The sequence below is a fragment of the Zalophus californianus genome, chromosome 2, assembly GCF_009762305.2.
Source record: "Zalophus californianus isolate mZalCal1 chromosome 2, mZalCal1.pri.v2, whole genome shotgun sequence".
Lineage (NCBI taxonomy): Eukaryota > Metazoa > Chordata > Mammalia > Carnivora > Otariidae > Zalophus > Zalophus californianus.
This window is the reverse complement of record NC_045596.1, coordinates 175,036,626-175,051,905: the sequence shown is the minus strand read 5'-3', so window position 1 is coordinate 175,051,905 and position 15,280 is coordinate 175,036,626.

Genomic DNA, 15,280 nt, shown 5'->3' with positions numbered 1-15,280 from the left:
CAGGTCATGATCTCAGGGTCATGAGATTGTGAGATGGAGCCCCACGTCAGGCTCCACCATCAGCAGGGAGTCTGCTTGAGACTCTCTCCCTCTCCCTCTGCCCTCCCCTGTGTGTGCACGTTCTCTCTCTTGCTCTCTCTCAAAGAAATAAATAAATCGAAAAAAACAAGAGCCTACCAGAAGCATCCCCCTTTTTTTCATTATAAAGTTTCCCCTCTCCCTAACTGCCTTTGAATCTCTACCAAACATAAGTGATAATGGCTGACTCCCTTGCTATATAGTACACTCTGTAGTCTTTCTCAATGGAGTGGCCTTCGTTTATTTCCACTTGTGTTAAATAAGACTTTGACACCTACTCACTTTCTAGTCACTTGAGAATTATGAGTTTAACAATTAGAGAATCATGCTTTTACAGAACTAGGTTTACCACGTGGAAAGCACTCAGTGAACTGTTAAAAGATAAACTGAAGTACATTAAAATTTTTTTTTAAGATTTTTATTTATTTATTGAGAGATAGAGAGAGAATGGTAGAGAGAGAGCATGAGAGGGAAGAAGGTCAGAGGGAGAGGCAGACTCCCCGCTGAGCAGGGAGCCCGACGCGGGACTCGATCCCGGGACTCCAGGATCATGACCTGAGCCGAAGGCAGTGGCTTAACCGACTGAGCCACCCAGGCACCCTGAAGTACATTAAAATTTTGAAGACTTTATTTGAGCAAACATTGATTCAAGTCAGACAGCCCCAAACAGAAAATGGTTAGGAGTGTTCAGAAGCAAATCAAAAGAAATATTTGAATAAGCAGTTACTCTATTTGGGAAAGCCTACTTAGTTTGTGATTAGTAGTTATTAAGTTTCATTTTCTCAGATTCAAGGTCATTGACTCTGGCTTAGGTTTCAGTTTGCTTATGTAGGTTACCAAGGCATTAGAGCTCCTTAATCTAACAGCCTCCTTGTTTAATTACTTTAACAAAATGCCCACAACTATTACTTTATTTCAATGTCTTCTCTCATTTCACCCAACTGGGACAGATACTGGACAGATAAGCTTTCTAATACCAATATTAGAATATGTTATTTACAGTCCAAACCCTCAAATCTCATTGCCCCTTCTTTACCCATATATTACCTGTTATTATCATTGCCCAAGTTGAAACCCTCCCATACACATCCTAGCAAATGATTAATATATATAAATGTTGAATCTGGTCAACCAGTGGTATTACCACTGTTTGTACTGCCTGTTGCCTGTGACTAGGTCATAACACGGAAAACAGTGACTGCATTCATTCAAGGCACTTTTCTTTGATATACTGTACTCTGATAGTACTCCTCAAGTGAAGACAAAAATCAGCTCCCAATATGACCCATAATTAGAGGCCATTTTTGTGTTGGAAGTACTTACACATGGACACCATACTACCAATGAACTAAAAAAGGATTCTGTTTGCTTCCTCGTAATATTGACTATGACAATGACCAGCTTAACCGTTTCCAAACAGCATTAACCCAAATTAGCTTGAGTTCAGAGAATTCAAGATTTGGGGATAAATATATTGATTTTTATTCTACCTTCTCATCCTTATTACACAATGTAGACACCATCTGGATTGCTTCTGAGGCAGCCTCAAGCCCGGGCTTCGTGAAGACGTAGGAATAGTATCCCATAGGGACACCTGGGTGGCTCAGTTGGTTAAGTGTCTGCCTTCGGCTCAGGTCATGATCCCAGGGTCCTAGGATTGAGTCCCGCATTGGGCTCCCTGCTCAGCGGGGATCCTGCTTCTCCCTCCGCCTGCAGCTCCCCCTGCTAGTGCTCTCTCTCTCTCTCTCTCTGTTAAATAAATAAAATCTTAAAAAAAAAAGTATCCCATAATGAGGTGAAGGACACAACTATTTATAGAGACACGGCTATTTGTGTAATATACTTGAAGTCTCCACAGTGGATGCTTAAATAAATCTTTATAATAATTCAAATCACCTACATATTGGCAACCTTAGTACTTCCAGATCAGAAAGGTTAGCTAGTGTCAAAGTATATGAAGAATCATCCAAGCCACTAATACAGTAGCAATGTACGTCTTATCTCATGAGTGATTATAACACCCTGCATACTCTTTGGTGGAAAGTATGGTGACTTCTTCAGGGAAATATAATTTGTATATTATATAAAACACTCTTCTGTCCTGACCTACCCAAACCGTCCTACCCCAATTCAATATAACCACAAGATTCCAATATATTGGATTAAAATTTTTTATGATTTTATTTCTGGTATATAACATAAAACTTGCCATTTCAACCATTTTAAAGCATACAACTTGGTAGCATTAATTACACTCACAATATATAGTACAACCATCATCACTATTTCCAAAAATTTTAATCACTCCAAACAGAAACTCTGTACTCATTAAGCAATAACTCCCCGTATCCTCGTCTCCCCAGCTCGGTAATTTCTAATCTACTTTCTATCTCTATGAATTTGCCCTAATTCTAGATATTTTATTTAAGTAGAATAATACAATATTTGTCTTTTTTTTTTTTTAATTATTTATTCGACAGAGAGAGACACAGTGAGAGAGGGAACACAAGCAGGGGGAGTGGGAGAGGGAGAAGCAGGCTTCCCGCCGAGTGGGGAGCCCGATGCGGGGCTCGATCCCAGGACCCTGGGATCATGACCTGAGCTAAAGGCAGACGCTTAATGACTGAGCCACCCAGGTGCCCCTACAATATTTGTCTTTTAGTGTCTGGCTATTTCACTTGATAAGATGTTTTCTTTTTTTTAAGATTTATTTATTTATTTATTTATTTGAGAGAGGGAGAGAGAACACATGGGGGGGGGCAGAGGGAGAGGGAGATAAGCAGACTCCCCACTGAGCCCCTGAGATCATGACCTGAGCTGAAATCAAGAGCTGGATGCTCCACCAACTGAGCCATCTAGGCGCCCCTTGATACAATGTTTTCAAGGCACATCAATGTTGTAGCATGTATCAGAACTTCATTCTTTTTTATGTAGTAGTTTAATTTTACATTTTATTTTTTTATACTATGTAATTGCTTGGAAGAAGAAAACTACAGTAAGGCAAATTAATTTACTTCATTCTGCCATCAAATAACTGCCTTTTTTTTTTTAGGAATAATAACTGCCTTTCAACTCCCCTCACCTGTTCATCTATCTCAACAAATGAAATAGATAACCTAAATTATCAAAATAGCCAAATTAGCAAATTAGCTTAAAAAAGCAAATTAGCTTACATCCACACAAATCAAGAGTTAAAGTATTTTGCTCATCACCTGTCCTGAATTTCCCTAGCATTGACGGTCTCCGCTCCCTTAGAGCCTTTCCCCAGCCTTCTTGGGTAGCCTACCCAATCCTGTAAATATCTTTCCAGGACCCTGCTTCCTTCTAAGCATTAATCCCATAAAGAAGGAAAAGTCTTTTTTTTCCCCCTCTACCCATCTAAGTTCTCTGGCAGGGGCCCTGTAATTAGACTAACAAAAGAGAGGTTAACAAAAGAAAAACAGAAGTTTATTAGTGAGCATCACACAAAAACAGGGGAGTACCTGGAGATGAGTAATTCAAAGGGGTGGGTAGAACTTGAGCTTATTTAGCTTTTTTTTTTTTAAGATTTTACTTTTAAGTAGTTGCTACATCCAACGTGGGCCTTGAACTCACAACCCAGAGATCAAGAGTCCCAAGCTCCATGAACTGAACCAGGCAGGTGCCCCATTATTTAGCATTCTAACAAAAACAAAAAAACAAAAAAAACAAGGGGTGCCTGGCTGGCTCAGTCGGTAGAGCATGTGTCCCTTGATCTTGGGGTTATAGGGTTTGAGCCCCACATGGGGTATAGAGATTACTTAAAAATAAAATCTTTAAGAAAGATAGATAGATAGATAAAGTCTCCAATAACTAAATTTGTCCTTCCTGGTAGAGAGAGTAAGGAGAACACCTTTATAATTTATGTCCTACTTTTAGGCAAATAGAGGGGGAGTAGAAAGCTTTCTTATATCTGCTTCTCAATTATCTCCAGTTCAAAATAATCTTTATGCCAAAGTGGCATATTTTGTGGTGGCATATTCTGCTACCCTACAATCCTTGCTCTCACAAACTTTCTCCAAAAAGAAAACTTTTGCTATTGCCTCCATCTAGTAACTTTTACTCTGCTGGGGTTCAAATACTAGCCTTGGAGCCAGATAGAACTGGCCTGAGTCGGGGCGCCTGTGTGGCTCAGTCGTTACGCGTCTGCCTTCGGCTCAGGTCATGATCCCAGGGTCCTGGGATCGAGCCCCACATCGAACCCCACATCGAGCCCCACATCGGGCTCCCTACTAGGCGGGAAGCCTGCTTCTCCCTCTCCCACTTCCCCTGCTTGTGTTCCTTCTCTCGATGTGTCTCTCTCTGTCAAATAAATAAAATCTTTAAAAAAAAAAAAAAAAGAACTGGCCTGAATTTCTGCTCCACCACTTACTAGTCCTATGACCTTGAGCCAGGACTTGATCTCTCTAATCCTCATTTGTAATGGAAAGGATTGTCTTAGTCAGTTTGGGCCACTATAACAAATTACCATAGACTGAGTGACTTGGCTTAAGGAACAAATATTTATTTCTCAAAGTTCTGGAGGCTGGAAAGTCCAAGATCAAGGTACCAGCAGATTTGGTATCTGGTGAGAGCCTGCTTCCTGGTTTGTTGATGCCTGTCTTCTTGCTATGTCCTCACATGGCAGAGAGCAGAGAGTGGGGGGTGAGAGGGTGAGAGAGACAAGAAGCAAGCAAGCAAGCTCCCTTCTGTCTCTTTCTTTAAATTTTTTTTTAAAAGATTTTATTTATTTACAGAGAGAGCACAGCAGGCAGAGGGAGAAGCAGACTCCCCACCAAGCAGGGAGCCCGATGCAGGGCTTGATCCCAGGATCCTGGGATCATGACCTGAGCAGAAGACAGACGCTTAATGTCCGAGTCACCCAGGGGCCCCTTATGGTTGTACTTCTGTTAAAATGAATATGTGCACTCTCTCATATGGTCTTGACAGAAGCTCTGGGCTGAGCCACCCAGGCGCCCCTTCTGTCTCTTTCTTTAAAGCACTAGTCCCATCCTAAGTGCTCCACCTTCTTAACCTAATTACCTCCCCAAACCTCCACCTCCTAATACCATCCCATTGGGGGTTACATTTCAACATACAAAATTGAGGAGGAGCCCCTAACAAGGATTAAAGTGAGATAATAAATATAAAGCACTCACTACAGTATGTAAACTATTGCAAGTAATCAGTAAATTAGAGCCATTATTATTTATTATTATTATTACTATTATTACCCAACTCTCCAGTTAAACTCTTTTCAAAGATCACCAATACTTTCCCAATTGCCAAATCCAATGGCACCTGTGGTAGATTGTATAATTGTTCATAGTTATTCACCTCCTCTTCCTGAATGAAGATTATACTGCCCACCCTGTTGAACATAGGAGTGGCATGTGACTTGCTTTGGCTAATGGAATGTGAACAGAATGACATATGTGACATGCAAGGAGATTTCACTGAAGAGCTATCTTTTAAAAAAGCTCTGTCTTGCTTTTCCCTCTGCCATATTTTAGATTGGGGCACTTTGTCAACCTGATCCTGGAGTGAAGAAGATAGGAAGCATAGGTGTGGCCCATCAACAATAACCATGTAGCATGACTGAGAAATAAACTTCGTGGTTGATAGCCATTGAGTTCATCCCAGCCTGATAAAGTGTGAGTGCACTGACACTTTTTAGCTTTTGCTCCTTTAAAGCTAAGTACCAACCTGTGTCCTACTGACTTCATCAGGACTCCTCCTAAGTGGTCAACTGGTCTCCTAACACAACTTCTATAGTTAGTCTCTCTCTACTTTCAACACCATCCTTTTCTCACCTAGGGCCTCTTAATATGCAAGTCAGCTATGCCAATAACCCCTTACCTGACAGTGTCCTCACTGTCTTTCTGATAAAAACATATACAGATAGTGCATCCATCAGATCTATCCAATGCCTTGCTTTTGACAAGGCAGACTCCTGGACTCATTCTCATCCTTTGAATTCACTCCTTCTTCTGGAGCAATCTGTTGGATCTAATCCCTTTGGAGTTAAGGTACTGACCTCGAGTCCTGATTAACCCCTTCTACCTCTGCCTTTGGGAAGGAGCTTCCTACCTACCAGGGGGCTCAGCCCTACCCAAAAGTCCTATCCACAGATCCCTTACAGCCCCTTTTCATCCAGTCCCTTCCTTTTCATCTGAGATTCAGGCTAGTCTCCTTGAAACCCACCCACAAGGCTGGGTGTTGAGCCACTACTCTCTCCAGGTATCTTTCTTACACAAAAATCATACTTTGCCCAAACATATATCTCTATTATAGAATCCTGTCTCCTCTGAAGGGCCTACATCCCAACCTGGCCTGCTTTCCAGTGTCATCTCCAATCCCTTTAATGCAGTGCCCATCACCCCATGCCATATTCTCCTCACTCAACAAATGCTATGATCTAGGTTCTACCCTTGGGCTGTTTGGACACACAGACGAACAATACAAAGTTACTATCCTAGTGGATCTATTTTAGTGGGGAAGATAGACACACACAGATATATCTAATACCTGTATCTATATGTAGACATATAAAATGTGTATATATAAATATATAAGCTATATATTTATATGTTACTTTATATATTCATATATATGAAAAACATGACATAATTTTGGATAGTAATATGAAGAATATAGTAGGGCCAGAGGACAGGGAGTGACAGGATCAGAGAAGGTACCTCTGATAAAGTGAGAACCGAACAGAGAGCTGAGGGCGGGGGTGGGGAGAGCCTTATTTAGGTAGAGGGAACTGATTCTTTTTTTGAAGAACTGAGAAGAGGCCAGTGTGGCACAGAGCAAATCTTATAAAGCCTTGCAAGCCATTATAAGGACTTTCACTTAAAAAGTGAAGTCAATAAAAAATAAAATAAAGAATGAAGTCAAGGATGACGACCAATCTTGGCTTTGAGGAACAGTGAATGGTGATCCATTTAATGAGACAGGCTGTGCTGGGAAAGAAGCAACTTTGGAGGAGGATATTGTTCTGTTTGGCAACATTAAGCTCACAGTGCCTATCAGATTTCTAGGTGGAGTTATTGGGTAGGCAGTTGGCTGGTGGTCAACTTAGAGATAGTATTTAAAGCCACAGAACTGGATCAGTTCATCTACCAAGCAAATGCAGATAGAGAAGAAAAGAAGGCCAAGGAATGAGCTTTAGGACCCTTTAAGGAAGACCACGGAGGGCACTGAGAAGAAGGTGTCAATGAAGAAGAAAAAGGACCAAGTGGTGGTGGGGGGGAGGCATCCCAGAAGGCAGGTGAAGATATTTGAAGAAAGAAACGGTTGAGGGGCGCCTGGGTGGCTCAGTCATTGGGCGTCTGCCTTCGGCTCAGGTCATGATCTCAGGGTCCTGGGATCGAGTCCCGCATCGGGCTCCCTGCTCCGCTAGAAGCCTACTTCTCCCTCTCCCACTCCCCCTGCTTGCGTTCCCTCTCTCACTGTCTCCCTCTCTCTGTCAATAAAATAAAATAAAATCTTTAGAAAGAAAAGAAAAGAAAAGGTTGAGCAAATGATAAATACTGGTGGGAGGTCATGCAAGATAAAGCTTGAGAATTAACCATTAGGAGAATGAACCATTTTATCATGTAGTCATTAACGACCTTCACTAGGGCCTAATATGTTGGGGATGAATGCCTGAGAATTGAGGTAGTAGACAGAATATCTAGACAATTCTTTTAAGGGTTTTGCTAGAAATAGATGCAAAATAATGAAGGAAGAGAGGATACAAGGTCAAGGAAAGATTTGGGTTCAATGGGAGCTTACAGAATTGTGTATGTTAATGGTTCTGATCCAATAAAGAAAAAGAAATTTATGATGCAGAGAGAAAAGGAAAGTGCTCAAGTCCAAAGCCTCCTTGGACCCCTCAGTGTGGGTTGCTCATGCCCCTGGTCTGCTCCGTAGCTCCTGGGTGCATCGCCAACACAGTTCTCACTGCACTTGCTCACTTGTCAGCTTTCCCTCCCCATAAAAAGCAATTTGGTGAATGGATAGGGCTACATTTAGGAAGAAAACCCCAGGTTTGTCTGAGGACAACAAAGAGGACGTGTGCACTTTTAAAATAACAGTTTAAAATTGAGGACGACTGGCTGGCTCAGTCACTAAGCATCTGCCTTCGTCTCAGGTCGTGATCCTGGAGTCCCAGCATCGAGTCCCGCGTCGGGCTCCCTGCTCAGTGGGGAGTTGGCTTCTCCCTCTGACCCTCACCCCACTTGTGCTCTCTCCCGCCCTCAAATAAATAAATAAAATCTTAAAAAAAAAAACCCACAATTTAAAATTGAGTAAATTTTAAGCTCTTTCCCTTCCTGCCCCTCCTTTACCTTAACCCAGTAGGGCCTTTGCCCTATATTAGATGCCGCTCCTTCGCAGCAGATGGCCTGACACAGAGCCAGAGACCAAAGGCCAAAGGCACAGAACCTGTTAGCTTCAAAGCACCTTGTGCCTCCTTCCCCTTTCTTCCCACCCCTCAGCTGGAGATTCTGGCTTTGAGTACAAGGTCTCTTCTTTCCTAACACAAAGCTTCTATCTGCTTTGGGGCCTGGCTTATAGAAGGAACATAGCAAATATTTTGAGAACGTTAAACCTGTCCAATTGTTCCTTTAACTCAACTTCCCTTTCTCTGGTCTCTAGCCTAACCCCACTCACCCTTCAAAGACATGTTCCAGTGAGGCACTATGCCTGAAGATTTCCCTGGCCTAACAAAAAGAATAGTCCTGGGTAAATACAGTTTAAATAATAAGTAGTTTCTTTCTTTTTTTTCCCTCACAGAACAAATGCAGAGATGGTATTTCTAGGTCTCATAAATTCAACAGAATGGCATCATCACAAACCCATCTTCCAGTCTACTAATCTCAGCATGATTTGCCCTCAGCCACAAAATGGCTGCCGCAGTTCCAGCTGTTAGGGGCAGACAAGATGAGAGGGCATTTCCTCACTGGAAATCACTTAAAAATTTTTTTTAATTGTGGTAAAATATAAATAACATAAAATGTACCACTGTAACCATCTTTAAGTCTGTAATTCATTGTGGCACGAAATGATGGACATTCACAATGCTATGCAACCATCACCACTAACCACTTCCAGAACTTTTTCATCATCCCAAGTAGTACCCACTAAACATTAACTCCCCATGCCTCCACCCCTTAGCCCCTGACAATCTCTATTCTACTTTGTGTCTATGAGTTTGCCTATTCTAGGCACCTCATGTAGGTAGAGTCATACAATTTTTGCCTTTTTGTGGACTTATTTTACTCAACATAATGTCTTCAAGGTTCATCCATGTGGCAGTATGTGTCAGAACATTTCCTTTTTGAGGGAGAATAATATTCCATTGTAAGTATAGAACTCTATAATGAGATACCACTTCACCTACTTCACCATTGTTTTTTATTGTTGAGTTGTGGAAACTCTCCTTCATCACTTTTTTTGTAACAAAAACCATAAGATTTACCATCTTAACCATTTTTAATTTCACATTTCATAAGTGTTAGGTATCTTATTGTTATAAGTGTATGTTGTTGGGCAACAGGTCTCTACCACTTTTTTATCTCTCAATACCAAAACTCTATGCCCACTAAACACTAATTTTCCCTTCCTGTTCTTGGTAAACACTGTCCTAGTTTCTGTTTCTAGGATTTTGACTTTAGATATTTCATATGAATGGAATCATACAGTATTTGTCCTTTTGTGACTGGCTTAGCATCACGTCAAGACTCATCCTTGTTACAGCATGTGACAGGAATCCCTTCTTTTTTAAGGATGCATAATATTCCACTCCATGGAGATCCACATTTTCTTTTTATATTCACCTACTGATGGACACTTAGGTTGCTTCCTCCTTTTGGCTATTGTGAATAATGCTGCTACGAACATTGGTGTACAAGTATCTGAGTTCTACATTCAATTATTTTGGATATATACTGAGAAGTGGAATTGATGGATCATATAATTGTTTCATTTTTTGAGGAACCACCATGCTGTTTTCCACAGTGGCTGCAGCATGCCACATTCCTACCAAGAGTGCACAAGGGTTCCATTTCTCCATATTGTCACCAACACGTTTTCTGTTCTTTTGATAGGAGTCATCCTGATAGGCATGAGGTGATACCTTATTGTGGTTTTGATTTGATTCATGATGCTGAGTATCCTTTCATGTGCTTATTGGCCATTTGTGTACCTTCTTTGGAGAAATGTCGGTTCAAGTCCTTTGCCCATTTTAAAATCAGGTTGGTTTTTGTTGTTATTAGTTTTAGAAGTTTCTTATATATTCTGGACATTTGCTCCTACTCAGATATATGACTTGCAATTAGCTTCTCCCATTCTGTAGGTTGCCTTTCCACTCTCGTTTCCTTTGATACACAGAAGTTTTGAAGTCTGATGTATCCCCATTTGTCTATTCTTGATGTTGTTGCTTGTCCTCTGCATCACTTTTAATGGATAAAGAAAACCTCTATCAGAGCTCTGATCCCCCACCCCTACACACGCAGACTTCCTCCTAGGTAGCTATTGGCCAAGATAAAGCCACATGCCATCGCCTAAACCAATCAATCACTGTTAAAGGGAAAGAAACCGCTGTGATAACCTCAGTCAACCATGGCTCACCTTTCTGTGGGTGGGAAGATGGGAGGCTTCTTTGAGCACATGGAATGAAATCAGAACAAAATTGAGGCCTCGCAAACAGAAAGGAGGAGAAGAGGGGTAATAGCCATCATGGGTCTACCCCGAGTATGTAGAAGAATAGATCATCAAATATCTATATATTCTAAATCTAATGGGTATCTCTTTGTATCCATTCTTATTTGTCTAATTGCTAGTGAAGTTCAATGTTTTCTCATGCTGGTCATTAAGTTTTCATTTATGTGAATGGTCTGATCATTTCCTTTTATTTTTATTATTTTTTTAAGATTTATTTGAGAGAGCGAGCAAGCACAAGCAGGGGGAGCAGCAGGCATAGGGAGAGGAAGAAGCAGGCTCCCGGCAGAGCAGGGAGCCCAATGCAGGACTCAATCCCAGAACCTTGGGATCATGACCTGAGCCAAAGGCAGACACTCAACTGACTAAGCCACCCAGACACCCCTCATCATTTCCTTTTTAAATTTTTAAAAGATTTTTAAGTAAACTCTACTCCCAACATGGGGCTCTAACTCACTACGCCAAGATCAAGAGTCACATGTTCTATTGACTGAGCCAGCCCATCGTTTGCCAATTTTAAATGAATTGTGTCTCGTTAATTTATAGGATATATATATACAGAGATGTCTACCTATGTCTATCTGTATCTATGTAGGTATATCTCTATATATACACATACATATTATACGTATTGTACTGAATGCCATTATATTGGAATTATCTCTAGATAGATCAATAGATACAGACAGACATGTAGACCTGTCAAAAAGTATTAACTTTATAAACAAGAAGTAGTTTAATGTTTGGGATAATCTGACTCACTTGTCCCCACTGTACTTTAACAAGTAAACATCATTATGTCTGAGTGTGAGGAAGAATAAAATTCTAGAGTGGATAATACCTGCTTCCTGTCTTCAAGAATTGAACAAAGATCCAGAGTGCAAGTCAGACTCTGCCAAGTGTCCTCGGAGATATAACCAAATACTGTGGGACGAGGGCGGAGAACTTGCTTTGACTGGGGAGAGGAGTGCTGCTCTACGAAAGGGAGGTCAAATTCATAGGATGTGCGGGATGCCGCAGGCAGAGCTAGAAGAGGCAGGGAGAGGAGATGGGGCTGGATGGAGGGTGTTGGTTGGAATGGAAGAGTTGTCCTTCCAGTCTAGCTGGAATGTGGCGTCTGAGAAGGGTGATAAGGGTGGAAAGGTAGGTTGGGGTCAGTGTTCAAGTTTGGGGTTGCTTATCTGAGGCATTATGGACCTATTTTGGAGACTGGCTTGGCACTGATGGGGATAAACACATCATTATCCCTAATCTTGAAGCAAACATGTTTTTGCCCACGCAAAATGAAAAACAAAGACATTATTAAAAGCATTAAACAATGTTCATTGTTTGCTCTGAAAGAACCTATTTCTTCAATTATCACCTCTTGTGCCAGCATCATCAATCTCCCATTTCCCTTTACTTACTGGCACCATCCCCTCAGGTAAAGTTTCTCTGCTGCTTCTTCCTCACTACGGAATGAATCTCCTTTTATGGGTTTTTTTTTTAAGATTTTATTTATTTATTTGAGAGAGAGAGAATGATAGAGAGCACAAGAGGGAAGAGGGTCAGAGGGAGAAGCAGACTCCCTGCTGAGCAGGGAGCCCCATGTAGGACTCGATCCCGGGACTCCAGAATCATGACCTGAGCCGAAGGCAGTTGCTTAACCAACTGAGCCACCGAGGCGCCCAGGAATGAATTTCCTTTTAGCCGTTTTTATTTTGTTATTTTCATTCTACATCTCTACTTAACTTGGAATCTCAAAGTCACCAATAACCTCCTAAGAAAGAAACGAACAGCCTGTGAAGTCTGAGAATGAATCTAAATCATCTTTCTCCTGTTGGACATAAAGTTTCATACTCACTTTAGTCAAGATCACTACGTGGCACAGAATACCACACATCCCCCACTTGCTGAATGAATTACTGCTATTCTTTGCCAATTACTAGTAATTGGTGTGTGTGTGGAGCTGCCTCCCCACAAACATTTATTGTAATATAAAATCAGAAGGCTGCCTCCTGCTTTCTGATAATACCAATCTAGAATCAACCTCTGCTTCCTTATACCTTCCCCAAAATTACCCAGTGAAAGTCCATATCTTATAATGGGTTCTTTGTTAGAAAGAACTCTTACTAGGGCGCCTGGGTGGCTCAGTTGGTTAAGCATCTGACTTCGGCTCAGGTCATGATCCCAGGGTCCTGGGATTGAACCCCGCATCGGACTCCCAGCTCAGCGGGGAGTCTGCTTGTCCCTCTGCCCCTTACCCTGCTCATGCTCTCTTGCTCGTGTGCTCTCCCACTCTCAAATAAATAAAATCTTAAAAAAAAAAAAAGAACTCTTACTATGTCACCCTATATCCCCATATGTTAACATTACTGCAACAAGTAAGTAACAAACCCAACCTGTTCAACAAGGGTTCCTTTGGTCCTTGGCTGAAGAACATTGACACTCCTGTCAATTTCTGTAGTTTTCTTAAGTCTTAGGCTCAGTGGACTTCTGTGTACCATTCCCTTCTCCCTTTGAGCTCTTTCCTCGTGTCTTTACTCCTGCTCCATCTCTTTCCTCTGAGGTCTTGGCTCCTTATCCCCTTCAGCGTGGGCGTTATTGACACTCTAGCCTCCTCTTTCTTAACACACCTTCTTGCCTTAAGGTTTATACATACACACTGGTGGCTTTAACTATGACCTCCAGGTATGTAATTCACAAATGTGTCTCCCTAGTCCCGACTTTTCTCAACTCCCATGTTTTTCATATCCAGATAAATACTGGGACCACAAATTCAACTTCTCCAAAACATAGCATCTGTCCCCTTTAAACAACTTTCTCCACCTGTTGAGATTTTATGATCATTAATGGTATATTTCTCCCAGCCCCTCATGCTGTAAACTTCAGGCCTAGTTTTGACTCCTCCCAATCTCTCAAACCCTAAATTCAATCAGTTCATGATTCCTGTTGATTCTTCTGTTGCAAATTTTCTGTGTCCTTTCCCTTTCCCACTGCCACCACCCCAATCCGGGCCTTTGTTACCTCAGTCTCAGCCCCACTTCTGATCTCCCACCTTACTCTCCATTTTTTTTCCTATTTCCACTTTAATCTTCCAAACCCACTTTGATGGCATTTCCTTTCACAATCTTTTTTTTTTAGATTTTTATTTATTTATTAGAGAGAGAGTGCACCCACAAGAGAGAGTGAGAGAGAGCAGGAGCAGGGGTATGGGCAAGGGGAGAGGGAAAAGCAGGCTCCCCGCTGAGCAGGGAGCCCGATGTGGGGCTCGATCCCAGGACTCTGGGATCCTGACCTGAGATGAAGACAGACACTTGACTGAGCCACCCAGGCACCCCAATAAATAAAATCTTTAAAAAAATATAAAGTCTAGATATAACCCAGCCCTAGCAACCAACACTTTACCTTTTGACACTGCCCCAACACATTAAATAGCCCTTAAAACATACTACACAGAATACAGAAATGACTGGATATAATCACTTACCTTTGAAACACTGACTCTGATCTTTATTTGGGAGAGAGAATGAGAGAGAGAGAGCATGGGAGGGGGGGTCAGAGGGAGAAGCAGACTCCCCACTGAGCAGGGAGCCCGATGCAGGACTCGATCCCGGGACTCCAGGATCATGACCCAAGCCAAAGGCAGTTGCTTAACCAACTGAGCCACCCAGGTGCCCCTGACTCTGATCTTAAGAATCAAAATGCTAAAATATTGTACCAAAGGCAATGGCAATAAAAGAGTATTTCTCAGAGTCAGGCACAATGGCAACCACCTTCCGTATCCACCTCTAATAGCCCTTCATCTACATCAAGGAGGTCAGATTCATGGAAAGGGAAAAAATTTGTTGAAAACCTGAACATCCTGCTTACTAATTTTTCAAAAAAGGATTAAAATGTTGGCCTTTTCGGGCAACCCTGTTGGGACCCCTCTCACTCTTGAGAGCTTTTTCTGTATCTTCACTTAATAAACTTCTATCACTTTACTCATGCACATACACATAAAAAATAAAAAATAAAAAATAAAATGTTGGCCTTTTCTATTCACTTTAACATCAAAAATCACACAGCAACACAGGCTTTGTCTTCTTGCAGCGGAAGCTGCTACATGATATACCAGGAACAGTACTGTGAAACACAATACAGAGAATATAAAACTGATTGATGTTAAGTGTAAAATGACCAGGTGAACACGTACTGTAGACCTACTATGTGACCATAGACCTTCTATGAGACAGGATGTTATGGGAACGTAATACCTAAAACTACTAAAGAAGTCTTCACAAAGATGGGTTAAGGCAAGCCTTGTAAACTGAGCAGGTTGACAGGTGTGTAATTAAAAGATGGACGCATACTCTTTACCACTCCTCCCACTGAGAGGTGAAGTCCAATTCACTTCCTCATAAATCTGGGCTGGCCTTAGTGATTTGCTTGACCAATAGCATGTGGCAGAGGCGATGTTCTAGAATTTCCGAGGTTAGATCATAAGGCTTTTAGCATCTGTCTGGGAATCTCG